Source organism: Gymnoscopelus microlampas (genome assembly GCF_963454915.1).
Source record: "Gymnoscopelus microlampas genome assembly, chromosome: 13".
Taxonomy (NCBI): domain Eukaryota; kingdom Metazoa; phylum Chordata; class Actinopteri; order Myctophiformes; family Myctophidae; genus Gymnoscopelus; species Gymnoscopelus microlampas.
This window is the reverse complement of record NC_139950.1, coordinates 44,858,449-44,884,907: the sequence shown is the minus strand read 5'-3', so window position 1 is coordinate 44,884,907 and position 26,459 is coordinate 44,858,449. Positions and strand designations below refer to the sequence as shown.

At 42.2% G+C, this 26,459-nt stretch overlaps 1 protein-coding gene across 1 annotated transcript in view; it reads left to right on the top strand.

Moving 5' to 3' along the window:
• Positions 1-26,459, top strand: part of kcnk12 (potassium channel, subfamily K, member 12) — a gene marked incomplete at both ends in the record, with an annotated part of 45,620 nt that overhangs the window by 1,286 nt on the left and 17,875 nt on the right. The window lies entirely within an intron of this gene.

Genomic DNA, 26,459 nt, shown 5'->3' with positions numbered 1-26,459 from the left:
ACATCTGGAGACTGTGATTGAACGAGTGAATGAGCGAATGATTGAGCAAGCCAGGGGCAATAATAATATGAGCTGATGGACAGCTCTTATCGTGTGCTGGTCCACACACACACACACACACACACACACACACACACACACACACACACACACACACACACACACACACACACACACACACACACACACACACACACACAATGCGAGGAACCTCCCAGGTGACTCAGTAATTGAAAATGGTGGCAAGGAGAAATATGAGGAGAGAAATAATGAGTGTTTAGTGCTCAGGGAGACTTATAGAATCACAGGGGCAGAAGACCTTTCAGAGATCACTCTGTGTGTTTGACATGTGGTTTCTATTAAGCCTGTCTCTTTATGTATTTGCCCCCCCATTTCCCACCTACCCACTCTCTCTCTCTCTCTCTCTTCCAACACACATGGGGCCAAATTCCCTTCATTGTCTTTTCCTGTCATGTGTGGGACTCATCATCATAAGAAATGTATCTCACAAGATACTCAGCATCAAGCCAAATGAGAGGATCTTCTCATCTTATGTCTTCTTCCCTTTGAATGCATAACTTCTGTGTGGATTTGATTTGTGCTTTGATCTCAGTACCCCCCGCCCCCCCTCTCTCGCTCTCTCTTTTATATCTCTGTCTCTGTCTGTCTGTCTGTCTGTCTGTCTGTCTGTCTGTTTGTCTGTCTGTCTGTCTGTCTGTCTCTCTGTCTGTCTCTACCCCCATATGCTACTTCTTCAGAGTGGCCAGTGAGAGCTGTTGATATGCAGGGGATCTCGGGTTTCCCCAAACATTGTCTGTTTACCAGACAAGCGACCCCCTGCTGCTTATGTGTCGCTCTTCCTTAGCTCTACATTACAACAGAGACGAGTACCTCCTTCGTAATGAATGTGCCTGCAGATTATTGCTTGGAGGAATGAAAGGGAATCTCTTGTCTGTCAGTTATCATCAGTGCGGAAATCAATTTGAGACGTTCGTTTTGGTATTTACAGTGAACTCTGGTACTCCACATTCCACATCAGATATAGCCCAAATAAATCAGATCTGTGTCAATAATGTCCCTCGGGGATTTCCCCCCAAACCCCTAAGAATAACTCATGGAAATGTAGCTTCAGTGCTGTCATCTCCATGAAGATTTATTGAAGATAGTTAGGTTTTTTGTCAGCATCCATTATGTGCTGTTGACCTGCCCTACATATTCAGGCAGAGCGACACAGCCATGCTGTCTGTCTGCTCATTAGGGAGGGACACGTGATTTCACTCGACAAACACATTTATTTATTACGGTAATATGACTGTGCCATTCATAGCCACAGAAAGCTGATAGATAGCTGACCACTGCCCATTATAGGACAACTCAGGCCATTTTGTCTGTCTCTCGAGCTCTGAGATTATGTGATGATGCTGTGAGAGTCACAGTGAGGCTGAGCTATTTGCAGTGGTGGAAAGTAACCGAGTACATTTCTCAAGTACAGTAGTGTGCTTAAGCACAATTTTGAGGTAGCCTAGTTTTGCTTTACTTGAGTATGTCCATTTTACAATACTCTATACTCTTTTTATTCCACAATTATTTGAGAAATGTTGTTAGAAGTTACTTTGTAGATTTTGATTATTATTACAAAACATACATTGACCAATTCAGCCCTATTTTATATTTTGTCTATTTTAAAATGAGCAGATCTACAGTGCAAGCTCACAACGAGACAAATGTTGTGAGCTGGCAGATCTGCTATTTTCAAAAGATTTTGATCATTTGGAAAACGTGTGAGATGGCACATTCTGTATAATGCATACTTATACTTTTGGTACTTTAAACATACAGTATTTTGATGGCAATGTTGAATACAGGACATTTACTTCTGACAGAGTATTTCTACATTGTGTTACTGCTACTTTTACTTACGTTTCTTTCACTACTGGCTATTTGCCATTATTGCATTTTTGCAGCATCACTAATATTGTTGGTTAAAGTCAAATTTGAAGTTTATTGTACATGCCCAGTGGGTAGAGAATCCATCCTGAGAGCCAGACGGCAAAAGCAATTAAATCATGCCCTCTTGGACTTTTACACCAGTTCAAGTCACTCTGTTTAACCAATGGCCGTCTACAGTACGTTGCTACTGGGGAGCACAAGGAATCATTCACATTCAAACACCCTTTCTGTGTTATACAAATACACCACAGGCATGACGTGAAACAGTTGGTTAGGACTGTGTTGTTGCCTGGAGTCGACATGTCTGCTATTGTAGCTCTGGTCCCCACCAGCTGCCTGCTTAGTCACCTCCACTTATTCAATGAAGTCAGACCGGCAGGGAGAGAGAGAGAGAGAGAGAGAGAGGGTAAAGGGACAATGGAACATTGGCTACAGGATTCTTTGAGGGCATTCCTAATGGACCCTTACAGGTCTGCAACTCTGAGAGTGTACAAATGGAAATGGTTCCATTTGTAGTTCACTCTCAGGGTTATGGGATCCTTGAAAAACAAAGTTTGAGAAGCTATATGGGCTACAGCACGCTGGCTCCTAAAGTCTGCCATTAGACTGAGTTAGATTGAGTGTGAAAGTGGAAGGATACATTTTTCTCAGAGCAGTGTTGAATTTTAATTGGACCTTGTTGTTCTATAGCCACAGTTACTGGCCATGATCTAAGTCCAAGTATTCTCAGTCATCTTTATCGAGTGAAACGGGTGTCAAAATCACACTCATCTTCTAAAAGATGAGGCCAGGCACTTAAATTTGGGGAAAGTGAAATGGCTGACTGACTTGTTATTTTGCACTTGATGGAAATTCCCTTATGTCACTTATGTCACAAAAGCGGCAAAACAATGCTCCAGTTATTTTCATGTGCTAAAAAAGCATTATTTTGAGCACTGATTCATCATGCCGTGAGTGAATGGAATCACTACTTCCGGTTGATCGCTCACAGAGCCCAGAACCAACATAGAGATGACTGACAATAATTGGATTTACCTGCATATCCTCACAGATGTGAGTGTAGTCTATCTCAACACATTGTGAGGCTTTGTAATGATGTTGATTTGAGCTATTCCCACGATGAGTAAACAATGTGGGATTAATCGTGCTTGTGTGTGTAGGTGTGTGTGATAAATGTGTGAGAAAGATTAATGGCAACGCTGAAGATGTATGTGAGCTTTAAGGGATAGTTCACCCAAGTTTCTATTTTTCTATCGATTAGTCACCCCATGGAGACTTGAATTCATGGATATTTTTTTGTTTTTGTCTTATTCCTAAGCCAATAATTTGATGACCAGCGGATAGGTGGCGGTTCCGGTTTCCTACCGAAATCGCTGCCGGTAAAAATATCCATGAATTCAAGTCTCCATGGGGTGACTAATCGATAGAAAAAAAGTCATTTTGAGGGTGAAGTATCCCTTTAACATACATTCCATGGGTAAAGATCTTTCGTCTTTTAGTTTTTAGGATTTTACCAGGGGTCTTCAACAGGGGGTCCTGGACCCCTAAGGGGTCCTCAGAGTTACTACAGGGGGTCCGCCAAATCTTTTTGTGACATGATTTCTTTTTTACATTAACCACTTGAACCCTAGCATCCCTTTTCTGAGGAGAACTTTAGCCAAAAATAGCAGATCTACAAGCTCTTGTGAGCTTGTAGATCGGCTATTTTTGGCAAAGACTTATAGGTGCAGAGGGAAATAAGAGCAGCAAAAGTTGATCTGAAACACAATTTTATACAATATAGAGGGGGTCCCTGCTTCATCTCTCTCTCAGCTAGGGGGTCCTTGGCCTGAAAACATTGAAGACCCCTGCACCAGACCGATATGATCATGGAGTTTGTCTCAATGGGAGATAAACAACTCCCATTAAGGCAGACATAGACAACATACGGCCTTGATCTCAACTATCTCAATCATTTCTAAAAGGCACCATTATGTTAATGGTTTTGACGGAAATGAATGTACCTCGACACCAATTAATAGTACTATTTATTCATTACCATTTTGAATACATTCCGGCATTGCATATTCCAACAGTGAAACAGTCTGCTTTGTGTCCATATTTATAACATAACGCAATGTGTTTTATCAGTGATATATGGAGTGGTGCACATCAGAAACTAAATAAGATATTAAGTGGATTGTTTTATGTAAATAATCTTTTCATTCTAATCTCAGAGTAACAACATTTTGAAATTCTTGTTGTGAAGCAAGACCCTATTGTAAAGTAGTCTATCATGTCTACCAAATCCATGCAATTTTAACGTAAGTCAGTTCTATGTGTTTCAAGTCAAGTCAAGTCAAATTCATTTATATAGCACATTTAAAAACAACAGCAGCTGACCCAAAGTGCTTTCCAAAACAAGAGCAAACAATAGACCTTAGTCTATTCACAAAGAAAAGGCATATAAAAAAGTGTATACTGTAGGTGCAGCCACGGAGAAAGCCCGGTCACCTTTGGTAATGAGGTTTGTGTTGGGAGAACTGAAAGGAGTTTCTGAGTGGATGATCTAAGTAACCTAGTGGCAGGAGGCTCTTCTATCAGACCACAAGGCCGTTTAGAGCTTTAAGAACAAAGAGCAAAGCTTTAAACTAAATCCTATACTTTACCGGTAACCAGTGCAGTTGTGCCAGCGGCGCGTAGGGGTAATATGTTCTCGTTTCTTTGTTCCAGTAATGAGTCTAGCAGCAGAATTTTGAAACATCATCTGTAATCGGGAGATGGTGGACTGGGGGGCAGCCCCAGATATAGGGAATTACAGTAGTTTTCAGTTCAATTGTCCAATGTGTGGCCCTTGGCTGACCTAAGTCATTATGGCCCTCTCTGGGAAATTGTTTTTTTGCCCACCCTGCCTTTAAGGTCACGTTTCAGTTATCGGCGTCATTAGCAGCGTTAATTGCCAATTGATGGTCCGGACAGTATAGTTGAATGCTATGTTTTGCCACACATTATCAGTTGAAAAACTGCTGATGTAACCATGATGAGAGTCACAGTGTGTGTGTGGTGAGTGTAATTACACACCTGTCTGACCAGGAACCATTTATCACACAGTCTTGTGTTTAGACAGACAGAGCTTTGATTGAACCAACCAGGGGAGCCCTGCTTCTATTCCAGTGGTTTTCAACCCTTTTCATATCAAATGGACCCTTAGGGGTCCATTTGGTGGAAGATTTTTATTGTTAGATTAGATTGAGTGCAGAACTCTACAACCATCTATCCCAGTGGTTTTCAACCATTTTCATATCAAGGTCCATTATTTATTTGGCATTTGAGCCACAGACCACCATTTGATGAGATTTAGACTCTCAGACTCAAAACTTTGAATATTTTGTTGTCGTTGGATATGATTTTGTCCATAATTCCATGCTGTATTGATGTTGGTACCAATAGGAGAGATAACAGGCCAACGTTGATCAAAATAACAAATTCTTTATAATTGTAATGCAGATGTTTAACAATCATTTAACTCTTGAGAGCGTAAAATTAAACCAAATGGACCCTTACGGGTCCATTTGGTTTAATTTTACACTCTCAAGAGTTAAAGATCCATAAGGGTCCATTTGGTTACCAACTCTCCATCATTTAGCTGGGGACCATCTGGAACCCCCTTAAGCACCACTGGTGGTCCCCGGACCACTGGTTGAGAACCACTGCTCTGTCCTAAAGCCTGCACTTCCAAAATGAGGGCAGACATGATCTCAGTGATACGTACAGTACTAGTCTATGGGCCCTTATTTGAACCACTGTTTGATGAGATTTAGACTCTCAGACTCAAAACTTTGAATATTTTGTTGTCGTTGGATAAGAGTTTGTCCACAATTCCATGCTGTATTGATGTTGGTACCAAAAGGAGAGATACTGTAACAGGCAAACGTTGATCAAAATAACAATTCTTATACATTCTCTAATTGTGTAAGACTTCTTGTAAATTAAGTAATGCAGATGTTAAACAATAATTGAACTCTTGGGAGAGTAAAATGAAACCAAGAATGGACCCATAAGGGTCCATTTTTGGTTTCATTTTACTCTCTCAAGAGTTAAATTGGTTTGGTTCATTTTACTCTCTCAAGAGTTAAAGATCTAAGCGTCCATTTGGTTACCAACTCTCCATTTAGCTGGGGGAGCACCTGGAACCCCCTTAAGGACCACTGGTGGTCCCCGGACCACTGGTTGAGGACCAATGGTCTAAACTGTACGGTAGGGGGTGAGATAACAGTGGCGAACCTACTGTAGGATCTGAATAGTCATTCTTATAGGTTATCTCATTGGGTTAACTTGGTGAAATAATTGTGAAATTGAACTGTTCCCCTTTTTTGCCAAAGACCCCTTGGAAATCCCTCAAAGACCCCTGGGGGTTCCCGGACCCCAATTAACGAACCACTGCTCTACACAGTGACATCCTGAGTGTTAAATTAGGTGTATAAATGGAAGCAAACTTACCCCTATTTGTACATAATGTGTGGTGTAGGCTGTTAGAGGACTTTGGGGGAAGCACACGCTTGCAGTCCTGTGTTGAGAAATGCAGTGGTGGAAAAAGTATTCAAATTGTAAAAGTATCGATACTGCGATGCAGAAATACTCTGTTACAAGTAAAATTCCGGAATTCAAAAATGTACTTGAGTAAAAGTACAAAGGTACCGTATTTGTATCAAAATGTACTTAAAGTACCAAAAGTAGAAAGTACTCATTCTGCAGAATGTCCCATGTCATACGTTTTCAAATGTATAAACATCTTTTGAAAATAGCAGATCTACAAGCTCACAATGCGTCGCATCGCGACGCATTGTGAGCTTGTAGATCTGCTATTTTCAAATGGTCAAAATGTATATAGGGCTGAAGTGGTTAATGTATGTTTTGTAATAATAATCAAAATCAGTTTTCTAATATAATTGTAGTGGAGTAAAAGTACAATATTTTCCTCGGAGATGTAGTGCAGTAGAAGTAAAAGTACAGAAAATTGGAAATACTCCAGTAAAGTAAAAACACCACAACATTGTACTTAAGCACAGTACTTGACCACTGGAGAAATGATACACGAGTCACGACAGATCATTTGGATTCTGGAGGGCACGACGTGTCGTCTCTTTAGCTTCATGTTTTCACCCATTTGTCTTTTGAGATTAACTGAATGCCCGCTATGCTAGGTCAAACCCATCCTTGTTGCCGTTTGCAGTTGTTTATGAACGTGTCCGCAGAAAGTGGCGTGAGAGATGATTGCACGCTCGTGAAAGCAGATTTATAGGGCCGCAAGGCAGGCTTCTTCTCGCTCCGGCGCAGCGTCTCTCCCACTCGATCTCCTGTTTCTGTCAAATGTCAGAGTGGTTTCCCTGTAACAGACTATGCTCTTATTTATCCAGCTGTGATAATGGAGGATCATGGCTAAAAATTGTCAGCTCATGCACTGGGATGTCGTTACTCGTACAGCATACCAGTACCAGTCCAGTATCACACCGACACCGCACAGCTCTAGTACGTTAATGTGTTCAATCAATTTTACCCCTCGTTGCCTGGTATTACCCTTTCCTCCCTCTGTAATTACGCTGGAGAAAATATACTGCTCATGCATAGCCTACTGCTGAGGGGTATAAGTACATAATGAGATGGAGATCACTTAACTGGCCATTTTACGGAGCCATTTGAAGCTGGCTAGAGAGACATGAACTCATTTTAAAACCTTATGCTGTTCGGCCTCGTCCGCCCTCCCATTCCTAGCGACACGCACACACACACATGCACGCACAGTACAGAGTAGGCTACACACTTTTGTGTCTATACCCCTGCCTGATGCCTTTCCCTTCTTGTTAACTCAGACGCCCCAGGTTGTGCAGTAAATCAACTGACTCACAGGAAATGTGAGTGAGTAAAACATTAATGATCTGCATGAAAGACAGTGCAGGTCGGCCTTTCATCTGTTTAGATTGTGAACAGCAGTGTAGAGTGTTGTTGACCACAGCAATTCAACGGCTTTGTTTGTAAAGATATTGCAGGCGTACTGTACTTGCAGTTGTGCGCATGCAGACCTTTCTGTCCACCACCAATGAAATGAAACCTGTCCCACCACAGTGGTTCTCAACCTGTGGGCCAGGACCCTCAGGGGGTCCCCACATGATTTTTTGGGGGGGGGGTCCCCAGATGACAATGAAGTGACAATTTAAGGACTTCTAAGACCTTTTCAATACAGAAAGAAAGAAAGAAAAAGACCATCACTGCATCAAAAGTAATCAACAAACTATACTATAAAAACTGGTCCAACATTAGCCAAATTGTCAAATAATATAAGAAAGAGGCAACGTTTTTTTTTTTTAAATAGCCGATCTACAAGCTCACACCTCCTCGTGTTGCGAGGGTTTGTGAGCTTGTAGATCTGCTATTTTCACAATAACTATCTTATCAGTGTGGAAGGTCCCCAGTTCAAATTATTATTTTGGGTGGTCACGGACTGTAAAGGTTGAGAACCACTGCACTATAGCACACAGGTGGCGAGTAGCTAAACAGACGGACAGACAGAGACAGACACAGACCCAAGAGCACCAGAAGATTGTGTCCAATCTCCGTGGGCGCTGGTGTGTCTTGGCCCGGCGCAGGGGGGCAAGTCTAGATAAATCCCCATCTCAGCTGAAAGCTCCTGTCCGGGGAATGCACACACCTCCACCCCCTGTCAAAGTGGGCCATAAATCAGCCTTGATACAGGGCGGAGGGGCCAAGGTGTGTGTACAGACACACACACCGTAACGCAAAAGAGCCATACCATCTAATGCAACAAGAAATACGGTGATCATTTCAGAGGACACAGCGTATTTGCAGAGCCCTCTCCACCTCCAACTAATTAACATTTGACTTATTCTGCTATCTGCACACACAGGCAGAGGCCAAGGAGATGATGAACGCTCTGTGGCCTGTGGCGTATTATTAAATAGTAACTATAGGTTCTACCAAGCCCGCCCGACCTGCCGTGCGATTGGCTGAATGCAAAAACTAGAAAACAATAAGGACTCTGCCCCCAGAGAGAACGGTGGGGGCGGTGAGGGCATGGCACATTCTAATACAGAGCAAAACCCTATTTGTTTGACTGGTCTGGTGACGTGCCTTGCTAAGCATTGGACTACCGACCCCAACCTCCCGTGAACAAATTCCGCTGCTGGAACTCTTTCTCCGACAACCACGGAAAATGTATTTTGGCCGATAAAGTATAGTTTTGGACCGCGACGGAGGCGCGCAGTCTCAAGCAAACTTGAGTGACGAGAGGCACCACCGAGCGAGCTAAAGCGAGCGAGTTGCCGTGCCGAACGTTGCAAAGTTCGCTTGAGGCATACTCAGCGCCGTCCGAGTTATGTACAGTACCAATAGGCACAGAATCGTAAATCATGTTTTGGGGCGAGCGTTTTCCCCCAAATGCCACTCAAAGTGACTACTGGCCAATCGCAGGGCGTCTTTACTGGGACTTGGCAGAATCTAGTTGTATAAAACTATCACGCTGCTCTGTGCACTCCATGCTTTAACCTGCCCTGTTCTTGTGCTCATTTTGAGTAACATTTACATTTGAATCTTATGCCTTTGACCAAAATGTATAAAACAACCACTTGTAGTCATCATTTCATTCATTTCACTGCTGACCTGGGCAAAACCCCGTCATGAGGTCTGAATTCTCCACGTAAGCAGAAATGCCTTTTGCTTAACCCATTAAGAACGGGAACGCATCTGTGTCATTTTAAGATTTCTTTGGCTATTCAAAAATAGCAGATATACAAGCTCATGGTGTCGCGCTATGAGCTTGTATATCTGCTTTTTTTTAATCTTGTTTTTTTTTTGCAAATCTTTGAATATTTATATTTTTTAAAGCAAACATTTTTAGCTCAAATCTTTCCTTCTGGGGATTCTACAAATGTATTCTAAAAACATTTTTTTGAAAAACGAACGTTTTCGTGTCAAGGACCCCAAAATGATATGTATTTGGCCGCAGACCCCTATCTCAAAATATGTTGTTCCATGCAGGGACCCCCCCCAGAAGCAAAGATTTGAGTTAAAAAATGTTCGCTTTAAAATATATATACATTCAAAGATTTGCACACATTTTCACAATGTTTCAAAAATAGCAGATCTACAAGTTCATATCGCGGCACTCGGTGCCGCGCTATGAGCTTGTAGATCTGCTATTTTTGAATAGCCAAAGAAATCTAAAAATACAGAGATACACAGATGCGGTCCCGGTCTTAATGGGTTAAACCCTATGGTTGGCTGGCCTTCCCTGCCGGCACATTCATAATGTCAGACACTTTCATTACAAAGATGTCACGGTGTTGCATAATGACCAGCCGCATACAATATACGGATTGGAACACTCATCAGCATCTACTGTCTGTCATTCAAGTGCATCGATAACAGTTGTAATGGATGACAGAAAGTTGGCAACTCATTTAGTGGTTTTAAGTAATTTTCTCTGTGTAAGAGAGGGGGAAAAATGCTTTATACGCATGGGACGCTCATTGGCATCCTGCTGACATTCAGGTACCTGGATAGCGGTCTTAATGGACCGCAGAAAATTGCCAACTGCCTCATTCGGGGGTTTTAAATCATTTCCTCTGTGTAAGCGATGAGCTCTGCTCTGACAGGTGCATCATCAACAGAAGCAGAGAAATTAAAATGTGCCGAGCTACTGCTTCTCTTAAGTGACCTAATGCAGTTGTTCCCAAAGTGCGGTCTGGGGACCCTCAGGGGTCCTTGAGGGTGTTCCAGGGGGTCCCCATGCAGCAAAATGAGGAAGTTTAATTTCACTATTATTTCACCGGCTAGAAGTTAGAGAATGTATAAAAATGACTATTCTGATGGGTTTCACTCAATCCACTGTTATCTCCCCATTAACAATAGACATGTGCTATGCGGACCGAACCTCTAGAGTTGGACACCTACAGTACGTGCCACTGCTGATGTGACAGATATGGCCATACATGGAGATCTGTGTGTCTGTCAGTCCTTGTCCCTTTTATCCCCATGTATGGAGATCCCTGATGTCATGAGTATATAGTCAAAGCATTAACAGACTTTGGGTTATGGACCCCCGCTGTGTTAGGAAGCTTCGCTCCGTGACATTGTGTCTATATGTGCGCTCTTTGTGGGGGTCCCCGGACCCCTTGCGAATGCCGCAGGGGGGAAGTGCTCGCTTCTTTTGGGCTTGCTTTCTCTCACTCGCTGTTGCCATGTCCACTTATTATAAGCGACTTTGGGCTAGCAACACCGGAGCCAATTTTCATAGACCTGGTTACTTGTTTCTCTCGCTAATGGTGGTGATGAATATTTTTTGCTCTATTTTGTATTGACTTGACACTGGTCTCTCACCTTTCTTTGTATCAGGAACCATTTTGACACAAAGCTAAGCTTGTGAATATATCCCAGGCCAGCATCATTTATTTTCAATCTGTGGATACATAAAAAAACTTGCATTGTATTATTAGGGGCTTTTGTTGAGTAAGTAAGTAAGTAGTCAGAGAGGCTTCTTGTCGGCGTCAGCCAAGAGAGCCTTCTCACATTTCCCCCATTACAAATAATGCGCTTTAAGCCTCGGCCAAACTCAATAAGTGGGGCATCCAAAATAACTACTCAACTCCAGAGAGACCGTATCAATTAGAAAAGAAGCGGAGGTGCTTTGATCACGTCTAATAAAAAGGTCAAAAGGAAAAGCCTCGCATCAATTAAAGCCAAATGAACGCCTGACAAAATCCCTGGTGCATGGCTCAAATAGATGATGTGCAAGAATACAGCACATATAGATGTGTGCGGACACATTGAAGTGCCAAGGGCTATATAGCCCCGTAAGGGCCCTAGTTTGTACGCTCCCAGAATTAAATTAACCCATTCAATCCCGGGAACGCATCTCTGTCATTTTAGATTTCTTTGGCTATTAAAAAAATCCCACCCTGTGTGAAGGAAGCGGTGCCTTTGATGAGTGGCCTCCTGGTGGCGCTATAATAGGGCGGGGCGGGGCTTCAGCAATTAATGCTCGTCCCTATTGGTGGTGTAAGTCCACATACCAAATTTGGACTTGGTGGCATACTGCAAACTGGAGTTATGGCTGTTTGTAGCCCAGCCAATGACAATACAGAGGGGGCGGGGCTTCAGCAATTACAGCTTGTCCCTATTGGTGGTCTAAGTTCACGTGGTAAATGTGTATTTGGTAGCATGCTGCAAAGTGGACTTATGGCTGTTTAAAGCCCAGCCAATAGGAAGACAGAGGGGGCGGGGCTTACTACCTTTCAGTTCGTCCCTATTGGTGGTCTGAGTCCACTTACCAAATTTGTACTCAGTAGCATGCTGTGAACTAGAGTTATGGCTGTTTAAAGCCCAGCCAATGGGAAGACAGAGGGGGCGGGGCTTATGTAATTACAGTTGGTCCCTATTGGTGGTATTAGTTGGACTTGGTGGCATATGCTGCAAGCTGGAGTTATAGCTGTTTAAAGCCAGTGGCCTCCTGGTGGCGCTATAATAGGGCGGGGTGGGGCTTCAGCAATCAATGCTCGTCCCTATTGGTGGTCTAAGTCCACATACCAAATTGGGACTTGCTGGCATGCTGCGAACTGGAGTTATAGCTGTGTAAAGCGCTGTTTAAAGCCAGTGGCCTCCTGGTGGCGCTATAATAGGGCGGGGCGGGGCTTCAGCAATCAATGCTCGTCCTAATTGGTGGTGTAAGTCCACATACCAAATTTGGACTTGCTGGCATGCTGCGAACTGGAGTTATAGCTGTTTAAAGCCCGTGCTCAAACGGACACAGTGGCCTCCTGGTGGCGCTATAATAGGGCGGGGCGGGGCTTCAGCAATCAATGCTCGTCCCAATTGGTGGTGTAAGTCCACATACCAAATTTGGACTTGCTGGCATGCTGCGAACTGGAGTTATAGCTGTTTAAAGCCCGTGCTCAAACGGACAAACGGACAAACGGACAAACGGACATACGGACGGACATAGTCAAGAGTAGAGCGGCTGGCACCGCTAAAAATAGCAGATATACTGTTGCAGCTTGTAGCTTGTAGATCTGCTATTTTGGGAAAATAAATTGTGAAAATGTGTGCAAATCTTTGAATATATATATATACATACATTTTGAACTCAAATCTTTGCTTCTGGGGGGGGGGGGCTGGAACACAATATTTTGAGATGGGGGTCCGCGGACAGATACACATAATTTTGAGTGGTCCTTGACATGAAAAAAGTTTGAGAACCACTGATGTATAGCAACCTACGTTTTGTTCTAAAAAAAAACCTGTTAGGATTTAGAAGACGTTTGTGGAATCCCCAGAAGCAAAGATTTGAGTTAAAAATGTAAAAATATTCAAATTTTTCACAATTAAAAATAAATAAATAGCAGATCTACAAGCTCGTAGCGCGGCACTCGGTGCCGCGCTATGAGCTTGTATATCTGCTATTTTTGTATAGCCAAATAAATAAAATAATGGTTATATAGCTAAAAACATCTAAAATGACACGTACTATGCGTTCCCGCATTCAATGGGTTAACCGATTTGGCTTGTGTATTCATGAAGCTCTCTGTTTAAATTTGGCTCACGATCTGTGTCATATGGTATGTCGTCCTCTTCATGCTGATTTACCACTGTGCTACACACAGTAAAATGTACTAATTGATCCTTTTTTAACTCTGTGTTAAATAAACACTGAGGGTTTTACAGTGTAGGTAATAAATTAGACATGCTGTGAGGGAACATGAGGACCTGTCAAGGCTAACAAAACATTGACGGTAAGGGAAAGAACACGTGATCTGCAGGCAATAAAATATTAATGCTAAATATGAACACCTGCTGAATTACTGGATTACATGTCACGCTAATAGGGCTCCTGAGGTGTACCTGTGCTTCAAGCAGTGGTGGAAGATGTACCCAGATATTTTACTTAAGTAAAAGTATCGATACTGCAATGTAGAAATACTCTGTTACAAGTAAAAGTCTGGAATTCAAAATGTACTTGAGTAGACGTACAGAAGTATTGGCATCAAAATATACTTAAAGTACCAAAAGTAAAAGTACTAAAATGTTTGAAAATAGCAGCAAGCTCACAACGCGTCGAGATCGGCTATTTGCAAATAGCCTACAGTATGTATAATATAGGGCTAAAGTGGTTTTATAATTTAATCATTTATATCCGCAAAGTAACTATAGTAACTAAAGTTCTCAAATAATTGTAGTGGAGTAGAAGTAAAAGTACAGAAAATTGGAAATACTCCAATAAAGTGAAAATACCTCAAAATTGAACTTAAGTACAGTACAGTACTTGAATACATGTACTTAGTTACTTTACACCAATGGCTTCAAGTGCTGTTTGTTATTTTAGAAATGACATTAAATACTAAACGTCTCTTACATAGTGTTACGACCCCCTGTCTAGGGTAGGGGAGGTGACATAATAATGGAGGACAAAGTCGCTTTCAAAAATGGATTGTTTTTATTTCCTTTTTTTATGCAGAGATTTCAAACTCTTTTTGTCTTTTTTTCACCAGTGCCAAAGAACTTCAGGGTGCCGGTTTACATTTGTAAAAAGGCTGCCTAATAAAGAAAATTACCCCTAACCTAAACCTAACAAAAGAAAAATATACATTTACTAAACTTACTTACCTAACTAAAGAATATACAAAAACAAAGTGGTTTAACCAACAAAAAGACCAAACACCCCTACAAGGCGAGTGAATAACTAAATACAAGAAATAATGGAAATGGACAAATAGTTACAAGATAATGCTTAACTCAAAATAATACTGGGCAAAAAGCAACAAGTTTAACTATAATTAAATTATAGATTAAACTAAGAAACTGAAAAGTATAACTGAAGGGCAAACAACAGTAGCTAAAGAACAAACAAAATAACTGATTGAATCAAAAGTCACTGATGGACAAATGAACCAACAGAAGGCAAAGAAACAGAAACAAAACAAAACAGAACAGATCAGACCAGGCTACATGGGTTCGGGGAGACAGAGGGATTGAATCTCTGCAGCTCTTTCAAGTGAGAGCAACCAGTCCCCATGACAGACAGAGCAGAATGAGCTTTTGTAGGTGAGCTTCAGAGAACAGCCAGCCCTGGCTAGGGCGGAGACAAAGGGGCGACGAATGGGAGCAGGAGAACAGGGCCAGAGGCTGGACCTGTCAATCTGGACAGCTGGAAGGCAATCACTCACTCACTCATACCAGCACCACACCCAGACTCAGACTCACAGCTTCCACCACCACTCATGACCTTATATGGAACACAGAAAGACAACAATATAACACAAGCCACACATAGCACAGACATATAACCAAAATATAACCACACATAATATAACCATACGGCTAGGGCCGTAACACCCCCCCCCCTTAAAGAAAACCTCCCCCCCCAAAAAGAAGTTTCTTAAGCTGGGGCATAAACACGAGAAAGGGCATCTGCCAAGACATTATCAACTCCTTTCTTGTGACGAATCTCTAAGTTGAAATCCTGTACCAGTAATGACCATCGCATGAGCCTTTGATTCGAATTTTTCATCTGTCTCAGAAAAACCAAAGGGTTATGATCAGTATAAACAACTACAGGCAATGGGCTAGATCCCACGTAAACCTCAAAAAATTGCAGAGCAAGCAATAAAGAGAGAGCCTCTTTCTCAATAGTACTGTAATTACTCTGAGGTGTATTAAATTTCTTTGAGAAATAACAGTTTGGATGGTCAATACCTACGTCATCCTCCTGCAGCAGTACTGCTCCGGCTCCACTTCCACTCGCATCCACCTCCAACTTAAAAGGCATTTTGAAGTTTGGGGCAGCCAGGACAGGAGTGCTGCAAAGAAGAGCCTTACAGGACTCAAAAGCATGCTGGCAAGCAGGCGACCAAACATAAGGCTTTTTCACACTGGTCAAACTGGTAAGGGGAGCAACTACATCAGCGAAATTTTTACAGAAGGCACGATAGTAGCTCGACATTCCTAGAAAACGGCGGAGACTACGGCGTGACGTAGGTACAGGGTAGTCCACTATGGCCTTGACCTTGGCATCAATGGCCCGAACTTGACCCTGACCTACCTCTTTTCCCAGATACGTAACGGTGGCACGACCAAATTCACACTTTGACAAATTTAGAGTCAGATTAGCGCCCGCCAACCTGCCGAAGATTAAGCCAAGAGTGTGCATGTGCTCAGGCCACGTATCAGAAAAAGCAACAACATCATCGAGGTACACCTCACAATTTTCCACCCCAGCTAACACATTGTGCATAAGCCGTTGGAACGTAGCAGGTGCATTACGGAGTCCGAATGGCATCACAGTATACTGATAGAGACCATCGGGGGTAACAAAGGCAGAGATATCTGAAGCACGAGCAGTTAAAGGGACCTGCCAGTACCCTTTAAGTAAATCAAGTTTTGTAACAAATTTAGCAGCACCAACACGGTCTACACAGTCCTCCATGCGAGGCAGAGGATACGAATCAGGTTTGGTAACATTATTTACCTTTCTGTAATCTGTGCAGAAGCGTTGACTGCCGTCAGATTTTGGCACGAGCAGACAAGGCGAACTCCATGCGCTAGAGCTGGGAATGGCAAGGCCATTATCTAGCAAATAATCAACCTCCTTCTTAAACAATGAGCGTTTAGTAGGATTTACCCGATAAGCATGTTGTTTAATGGGAGGATTCACACCTACTTCCACATCATGTGATAGGACAGTAGTGCGGGAAGGTATGTCTGAAAATAAAATGGGGTTATTTTCAATCAAACTAACTACGTCTGCTTGAGCCACAGAATCCAAGTGCTGCAAATAATCAGGCAGATTTTTCAGAATTTCAGAATTTTGCATCCGAGAGCCAGCCGAGCTCTTTGAACGCAAGCCATCACTCTCTGGGGAATATAGAGAAGGCACGACGGACACTACTGAGGCTACCGGGGTGGGTAGAACTGAAGGCGCAACACTCTCAGAACGATCAAAATAGGGTTTGAGCATATTAACATGGCACACTCTGGTTTTACTCCGGCGGTCTGGGGTCGCAACTACATAATCAGTATCACTAAGTTTTTTTTCTATGACATATGGGCCACAGAATTTAGCCTGAAGGGCCGAAGTGAGAAACGGGAGCAACATTAGCACCCTATCACCCACATTAAACTGGCGTGTCACCGATTTGCGATCAAAATGTTTTTTCATTTTCCCCTGGGACGCAGTCAATGCGCTGCGTGCGAGGTTACAGGCATTGTGCAGGCGGTCTCTGAATTTAGCTACATAATCCAACACATTTGAGGATGGAACAGTGGATTTCAATAGCAAGCGATCACGGAGCACCCGGAGAGGACCACGCACACTGTGCCCGAACACCAGCTCAGAAGGGCTAAAACCAAGTGACTCTTGTACACTTTCCCGCACGGCCATGAGCAGAAAAGGTAACCCCTCATCCCACGACTTGCCCGTCTCAGAACAGTACTTTTTCATCATTGACTTGAGCGTTTGATGGAACCGCTCAAGAGCGCCCTGAGATTCAGGATGATAAGCACTAGACTGTATGTGTTTAATGGACAAGGACGCGACAACCTGCGCGAAAACTTTAGAGGTGAAATTTGTTCCCCTGTCCGATTGAATGGACTTGGGTAAACCAAAAATAGAGAAAAAATTAACCAGAGCTTTTATTACAGTTTTGGCCTTTAATGTGCGCAATGGAATCGCCTCCGGATACCGAGTGGCAGCACACATTAAAGTCAACAAATACTGATGACCTGACTTCGTTTTGGGAAGTGGGCCAACACAGTCAATAATGATATGTTCGAAGGGCTCTCCCATCACCGGAATAGGTAATAAAGGAGCAGGAGGAATAACCTGGTTAGGCTTCCCCATCATTTGGCAAACATGACACGAACGGCAAAAATTTGACACATCAGATTTAAGCCCTGGCCAATAAAAATAACGCAAAATGCGGTAATACGTTTTACGAATACCTAAATGACCAGCCAAATTGTCATGTGCGAGACTAAGGACTTGAGAACGAAAAGGTTCAGGTACAACAACCTGCTGAACGGAGTTCCACCCGAGGTTGCCAGCGCCGGGCGGGAACCAATTGCGCAACAAAATGCCATCCACTACACTGTACGCACTCTGCGCATCCTGCGCATGAGCGGCCCCCCAGCAAACAGCGAGGGATGGGTCATTTTGCTGTGCCGAAACGAACGTGTCTTTATCGACATCAAACACAAATTCAGTCTTTATTGGCATCACATCAACCATCTTCTGCTTAACCATGGCGGCAGGAAGATTCACTGGTTGCTCAGAACACATAAAAGTGTCCTTCAAACTAATGCTCTCATCACAGCCCTTCCTTGCCTGTGCACGGGTCACAGCGCAGGCAGGGAACAATACCGAGGTGCCCATAGACTGATCCAAATCGATCACAGGATTCTCGACAATTTCCGGCGTTGGGAAAACTTTCTCCCCTGCCAAGTCATTGCCGAGAATTAACGAAACGCCGCCGACTGGTAACTGAGCGCGAGTACCCACCTGCACAAAACCGGAGACCAGGGGCGAACGCAAAAACACAGAGTGCAACGGAGCGCGTAATGAATTCATCTCCACCCCCAACAATAGAGCATCAGATCCACAAAAGGAATTATTCGAGAAAGGCAACACATCATATAACATGAGAGATTGTGACGCTCCCGTATCACGCAGGATTGTGATCGGTACCTGATCTTTATCCTGACCTGACAGGGACACTGAACCTTTCAAAAGGAAGGGTCCAAAACATTCCTCCATTTCATCTGACACAGGCGCCCCTGTGTCAGAGGAAAGTGGAGGAGGAATGGACCGAATGAACCCAACTGCTTTTGATTTTTTTGGACTCTGAGTTTCTTTTCGTTGTAGAGTGGGACATGCCGAAATGAGGTGACCCTTTTCATGACAATAGAAACAATCACGAGTCTCTGAACCAGAGACAACATTAGAACCAGAACGAGGCGGGCTTTTTGACACAGAAAACTTTTGATTCCCCCCCACTCTGCCGCCCATGAGATTGCGGCGTGCAGAGGGAGCAGAAAACACAGATCGGTGTGTCAAAATGAACTCATCGGCACACACCGCAGCTTTAACCACATTATCCACTTTCTGCTCGTTTAAGTAGACAACTATACGCTCAGGTAGACAGGATTTAAATTCCTCTAATAATACCAAATCACGAAGCTGGTGAATAGTCAATACCTTGTTTGCAGTGCACCATTTGTCAAATAAGACACTTTTCTCCCTGGAAAATTCTACATAAGTCTGGTTGGCAGTTTTCTCACAGGACCTGAACCTTTGGCGGTACGCCTCCGGCACTAACTCATATGCCCTTAGTATGGTTTCTTTTACCACCTCATATTTGCGGCTCTCCTCAACAGTTAAGGCTGCACACACATCCCGAGCTTTTCCCACTAATTTGCACTGCAGTAATAAACTCCACATGTTCTTTGGCCACTTCACCGTGGTTGCAATGCGTTCAAAAGTGTCAAAGTACGAATCGAGTTCTGTCTCTTTAAAGTGCGGTACCAAAGGAATATGCTTACTGATGTTGAAATCCTGAGAGCATCCCGAAATCCTGGGCTGGGGGGCAGGTGACCTGTCGAGCTCTGCGGCCCTGATGCGGAGTTGCATCAGCTCAACCTCCTTGGTTTTTGTTGCGAGTTCCACCTCTCGGAGGCGGAGGGCCAGCCCTAGACTATGTGAGTCCCCCCCAGCATTGGTACGAGCTATAAGCGGATCTATCTCTGAGTCCTGAGGTGAGACACTAGCCTCTCCTTCCTCAAGCTCAGTGAGCGCAGGGGAGCCTGTGTCAGCAGTCGCCTCCACATTCTCACCCGAACGCCCAGCCATATTCTCCGCCAGCCCGATGCTTACACGCTCTATGATCCCTTTTTCAGTAAGTTTTTCCTCTATATGAGACCTTAGTTCGGCCTTATTGGCACCCGATGGGACAGAAATTTTTAAGACTTTAGCAATCAAATTTAACTCAATTTTAGTGCATTTATCTAATTTGTCTAGAGTGGGAGAAGTTGGGAAAGTTAATGCAACCTCATCTGGTTCTACCGCGGACATTACAATTAATCAAATACTCTACCTAACCTGCCAACCAAAACAGACAACTGGAGCAAAGTTTTGACTACTCACCAGATCGAACGAAACCCAGAAGGACCTAACCAAACCCATGCAACCTGTTAAACGAACGAATTAAACCAAATTCAAATAATCCTCAAAAAAGGAATAAGTTTCAGGGGTAAACTTTTGAACCAAGCCGAGTCCCCAAATTATGTTATAATTTGGATCGATATTTTTTATAATTTGGAACGGACGAGCCCCCAAATTATGTTACGACCCCCTGTCTAGGGTAGGGGAGGTGACATAATAATGGAGGACAAAGTCGCTTTCAAAAATGGATTGTTTTTATTTCCTTTTTTTATGCAGAGATTTCAAACTCTTTTTGTCTTTTTTTCACCAGTGCCAAAGAACTTCAGGGTGCCGGTTTACATTTGTAAAAAGGCTGCCTAATAAAGAAAATTACCCCTAACCTAAACCTAACAAAAGAAAAATATACATTTACTAAACTTACTTACCTAACTAAAGAATATACAAAAACAAAGTGGTTTAACCAACAAAAAGACCAAACACCCCTACAAGGCGAGTGAATAACTAAATACAAGAAATAATGGAAATGGACAAATAGTTACAAGATAATGCTTAACTCAAAATAATACTGGGCAAAAAGCAACAAGTTTAACTATAATTAAATTATAGATTAAACTAAGAAACTGAAAAGTATAACTGAAGGGCAAACAACAGTAGCTAAAGAACAAACAAAATAACTGATTGAATCAAAAGTCACTGATGGACAAATGAACCAACAGAAGGCAAAGAAACAGAAACAAAACAAAACAGAACAGATCAGACCAGGCTACATGGGTTCGGGGAGACAGAGGGATTGAATCTCTGCAGCTCTTTCAAGTGAGAGCAACCAGTCCCCATGACAGACAGAGCAGAATGAGCTTTTGTAGGTGAGCTTCAGAGAACAGCCAGCCCTGGCTAGGGCGGAGACAAAGGGGCGACGAATGGGAGCAGGAGAACAGGGCCAGAGGCTGGACCTGTCAATCTGGACAGCTGGAAGGCAATCACTCACTCACTCATACCAGCACCACACCCAGACTCAGACTCACAGCTTCCACCACCACTCATGACCTTATATGGAACACAGAAAGACAACAATATAACACAAGCCACACATAGCACAGACATATAACCAAAATATAACCACACATAATATAACCATACGGCTAGGGCCGTAACACATAGTTTCTTTTTTTATTTGCCCTGGGAAAACTAAGTAACCATGTAGGATCGTGCTTTTGTTTGTAGAGCAACATGCTTGATACACTGACATACTATATGCACACAGCAGCTGAAGCAGCTTATTACAACCACAGAACTGCTAGTGTAGCCAGCAAAAACAATTTTCTCTGTTCACTATACTGAATGGATTGAAATGTGGAGATTTTTGTCCCAATTAAACCAAATGATTCTACTGCTTCCATGTTGATGGCCTCTGGCAGAGGAACATTATTGAGGCCTGAGTGAAGAGAGACTTCATGGAGACTGGGAACGCATCTGTGTTTTTTTTAGATTTTTAGATTTCTTTGGCTATTCAAAAATAGCAGATATACAAGGTCATAGCGCGGCACCGAGTGCCGCACTATGAGCTTGTAGATCTGCAATTTTTTTTGAAAAATCTTGAAAATGTGTGCAAATCTTTGAATATAATATATATCTTTTAAAGTGAACATTTGTACAGTAACTCAAATCTTTGCTTCTGGGGATTCTAGAAATGTCTTCTAAATCCTAAGAGTTTTTTGAAAAAACATGTTGTTGTTGTTCTCAAAACTTTTCATGTCAAGGACCCCCAAAATCATATGCATTTAGCTGTGGACCCCCATCTCAAAATATGTTGTTCCAGGGACCCCCCAGAAGCAAAGATTTGAGTTAAAAATGTTCCCTTTAAAAAATATGTATATTTAAAGATTTGCAAACATTTTTATGATTTTTCACAAAATAGTAGATCTACAAGCTCCTAGCTAGGAGCTAGGAGCTTGTAGATCTGCTATTTTTGAATAGCCAAAGCAAAAAATAATGGTTAAGTGGTTACACAGATGCGTTCCCGGTTTTAATGGGTTAATGGAAAGTAAAACGCATTTAATTGCGAGTGTTGGAGCAATCCTGCCATGACGGTTCCTTTGAGGCGTTCAGCTGTGATTTGGTATGATCTAAGACAGGGGTCTTCAACAGGGGGTCCGGGACCCCTAGGAGGTCCTCAGAGCTACTATAGGGGGTCCGCCAAATCTTTGTATGATAGGATTTGATGGTAGTTTTTTACATTAACCACTTGAACCCTAGAATTCCTTTTCTGAGGAGAATTTTAGCCAAAAATAGCAGATCTACATGCTCGCGAGGCGTTGAGAGCTTGTAGATCTGATATTTTTGGCTAAGAGGCTTATAGGTGTAGAGGGAAAAAAGATCAGACTAAGTAAAACTTTTTTTTTTATCTGAAGCACAATTTTATCTTTATATATAGAGTAGGGGGTCCCTGCTTCATCTCTTTCTTAGCTAGGGGGTCCTTGGCCTGAAAACGTTGAAGACCCCTGATCTAAGATCGTCATTGAAGGTGTTAGAGTAAGTAGGCTTTCTCACAAGTTTGGTTTACACACAGTATTGATTTGAAGAGATATGAGATCTCACTTCCACGCTATTGAACATCCATAAAGTCTGCTGCTTAAAGGGGAAGACCACTTTAGTAGAGATTTGGGTTGTGTAATTAACCTTACCATGATGTCACTCCAAAGGTGGACAAGAAGTCAAAAATAATTGCTCCAGTGATTAGAAATTGATGATTCAAAATATGCTCCTCGTTGACTTACATTGCACTCTTTTAGCAGGTAAACGAACACAAACAAAGCTGATTCGGACAATGTAGAACATTACCAAACCCAGCTGTGTGTTTTTTTTTATTTTTATGAAAATGTCAACTTTCTTTTGATTTTGCTAGTTTTATTAGGAAGAAAACCCGGACTGGATCCACGGATCCGGATCCTGATCTTCAAATAATAAAATCAGCAGGAAGTTGCCATTTTTTTAATATACATTTAAAAAAAACAGTACTGGGTTTGGTGATGTTCTATATTGTCTGAATCAACTTTGTTTGTGTTCGTTTATGTGCTAAAAGAGTGACTTTGAGAGCTGTTTTACCATGCAATGTAAGTCAATGAGGAGCATATTTTCTTGTCCACCTTTGGAATTACATCATGGCAAGGTAAATACACAACCCAAACCTCTACTAAAGTGGTCCTTAATCACAAGTACTCAAATTTCATCATCTCTCATGTTCAGTGCTCATCTTTCAACTCATTTGCATCTGATCAGATCATTCTCAAGTGATTTAATTAGTCTGTAATTTAGCAATGCTTAAATAAGCATTACATATGCTTTTTATTGATTATGTATCCGTATGTTACAGTATACTGTACTGTGTGTGAGGGAGGACATTTAGATTCTGGACACCTAGTCAAGCCCTCACAAGCCTTTCCCCCAGGACAGGTGTGTTTGCTTTAAGGCATAATAGATTAGACCTTCATGGATGGAGCTAAGCTTTTATTCAAACATTGGCTGTGTACGTACACCACATATTAACATACACAAGGACATCGCCTTGAACCGTCATGGTTGCCAGAGGCAGTGAATCTGCAAAAGGAAACCAATTATCCAACAGCATGAAAATATCCGCCAATGTGGAATTTGCTCGATTGAAGTCTTTGCGTGCCTTAACCCATTAAGACCGGGAACGCATCTGTGTCATTTTAAGTTTTCTTTGGCTATTAAAAAATAGCAGATATACAAGCTCATAGCGTGGCACCGAGCGCTGTGTTGCGTGAATACCATCAGAGTCGGGCAATTCTTTCGTATGCAATTAAAATCATTTATTTTCCTATACGTTTAACAATACTAATGGGGGAAAAGGGAGGTGGAACAATGTGTTGGCATTTCATCTTCCAAACAATTCAAATCAGATTCCTGAAGGCAGGTGTCTCTGTCTTCCTAATAAGCACAGATAGCCTGGTCTTCTGGCACAGATGGGCTCAATCCCACTAATTAGGGATGACACTGGGATGACAATGGTCACTGACCTGTTGTCTTAAAGTGTCCTTAAAGTGCTTTTAAACATTTCATAAACATTACATTTAATTTTCCACAATATATCTTCAACACGCTGTGAGCTTGTATATCTGCTATTTTTTTTTAAATCGTGAAATTTGTGCAAATAATGAATATATTTCAAAGCGAACATTTGAAAAATATTTTGTTCCGGGGACCTCCAGAAGCTAAGATTTGAGTTACAAATGTTCGCTTTAAAATATATACATTCAAAGATTTGCACAAATGTTCACGATAAAACAAAAATAGCAGATCTACAAGAAATCAAAAAATGACACACAGATGCGTTCCCGGTCTTAATGGGTTAACATAAAGGCGAGGTTGTACTTCTTTCTGTGTGTCTTTCAACGCATTTTCACTTTGCTGCAGAGCCTTATTCAAAATCTGCAAAGATGAGAATTTCAAAGGGAAATTAATAAAAGGGTAGGCTATAAACGTTAGTTGGATAGTGCCAAAGGCGATATGCAGCACATTTTTCTTGACAATAAATCAATAGTGAGGGAAGGCAGCTTGGCCATCCTTGCCAGTGAAGTAAACACCCAGAAACAATTGGATTGGTGTACCACTTATCGACAGAGAACTCTGCTAGTGAACATATGCAAAATGTACAGTATTATGTGAGAGAAATGGTGCATGCACATCCACTGTGATACTATACTAAATAAATACTATAAGAAAATTATTATTATTATTATTATTAAAAAACTGAAATACAGTCAGTGGCGTGCACAGACATTTTGAGGGGCAGGTGCTCAAGTAAATTATACTTTTTTTTGTTTACTTGGTTTGCTCTTTTTTTCCCTCTACACCTATACCTCTTTGCCAAAAATAGCTGATCTACAAGCCCACAACGCCTCGCAGTGCGAGGCGTTGTGAGCTTGTAGATCTGCTATTTTTGGCTAAAGTTCTCCTCAGAAAAGGGATGCTAGGTTTCGAGTGGTTATGGTAAAAAGAAAAATCATATCACATAAAGATTTGGCGGCCCCCCCTGTAGTAACTCTGAGGACCCCCAAGGGGTCTCGGACCCCCTGTTGAAGACCCCTGCTGTAAACTGGAAAAAAAAACTTTTTTTATTATTTTTTTCAAAAGGGCACTTCTGATCAAGAGGGCAAAGGGCAGGTGCTCTAGCGCCACCTAGAGTCTATCTGTGCACGTCCCTGATTATGTGAGAGAAATGGTGCATGCACATCCACTGTGATACTATACTAAATAAATACTATAAGAAAATTATTATTATTATTATTAAAAACTAAAATACAGTCCACACACTTATTTTAATTTATATTGGCCTATGTGACCTTGAATATCTACAGGTTATAAGACTTATGCTGGCGATAGAAATCAATGATAAACGCTGCTGCACATGATTGTGATTCATTTTGTGATTTATGACAGAATGGCCTATTTTAATGACTGTGTGCTCTTGTGTTCAATTATTTTAACCACAGTCCATTATTTGTAATTACTGTTCATCCACGTGGAACATAATAACACTGATTATCAATTCCTGACACACATAACAGATACTATTAACATACAGTTTACAGTGGTGGTTGTGGGTGAGATATGAGTGGAATTTTAAGCAATAATCTGTTCGCCCCAGGGAGACGGATAATAGCGTTGTTGTACAGGAGAGCCTTAAAGGGACACGAAAACTGTACAAGTTAAAAACTACAGAATGTTACAAACATGACAGGCTAGTAAGCAACGCTGTAGCAAATGAAAAACAATTAATAATGGGTTCGTTAGATGAAGGTGTGCCCAAGCATCTGTGTGCCAATCTGCAAGCGTAGACGTTAGTCAAATGTATTGGCACGTTTTGCACATTGGCACGCCTAAACCTGACTCTGCTTACATCACAGTGTACTATAAGGTCAGCCTTATGCAGCCTGCCGTGCTATTAACCCACTGTAGTTTTAAACCTGACTAAATAACAAAATCAGCCTATAGAGTATCGTCCCGTTATAGCTTTCCTCTCACAAAGTGGCTTAAAGGGATAGTTTACCCCAAAATGACTTTTTGTCTCCGCCAGGCCGAAAGGCATGGCGAGAGAGTATGTTTTCCACCCCGTCCGTCCGTCCGTCCGTGTGTGTGTGTGTCCGTCCGTCTGTGACCAGCTAATCTCCGGCACCGTTGTCTTGATCGCAGCGAAACTGTGCACACGCACTCCCTGGATGCCAATTCAGAACCTTTGCCCCAAATTTTTCTCATGGGCCTTTTATAGCGCCACCAGGAGGCCGATTTG